Genomic DNA, 237 nt, shown 5'->3' on the forward strand with positions numbered 1-237 from the left:
GGCACCTTTGGGGGGGCTGGGAGCGGGGAGTCGGGTGCCCAGGCAGAGCCCAGTGCCCCGCTGTCACTCCCTGCGCCCCCAAACCCAGAAACGTTTCCAGGGCACCCCTTGGGGAAGGGGTTTTAAACCGAGGTGGGATTCCCGGAACACATCTCACCAGTTTCCAAGGCACTGAATGCGCCGCGATGTTGTGAAGCGTCACCGCTGTCTCCTCCCAGAGCCCCGTCCCCTGCCCGC

This window comes from Myotis davidii, unplaced genomic scaffold (assembly GCF_000327345.1).
Source record: "Myotis davidii unplaced genomic scaffold, ASM32734v1 scaffold399, whole genome shotgun sequence".
In the NCBI taxonomy this organism is placed as follows: domain Eukaryota; kingdom Metazoa; phylum Chordata; class Mammalia; order Chiroptera; family Vespertilionidae; genus Myotis; species Myotis davidii.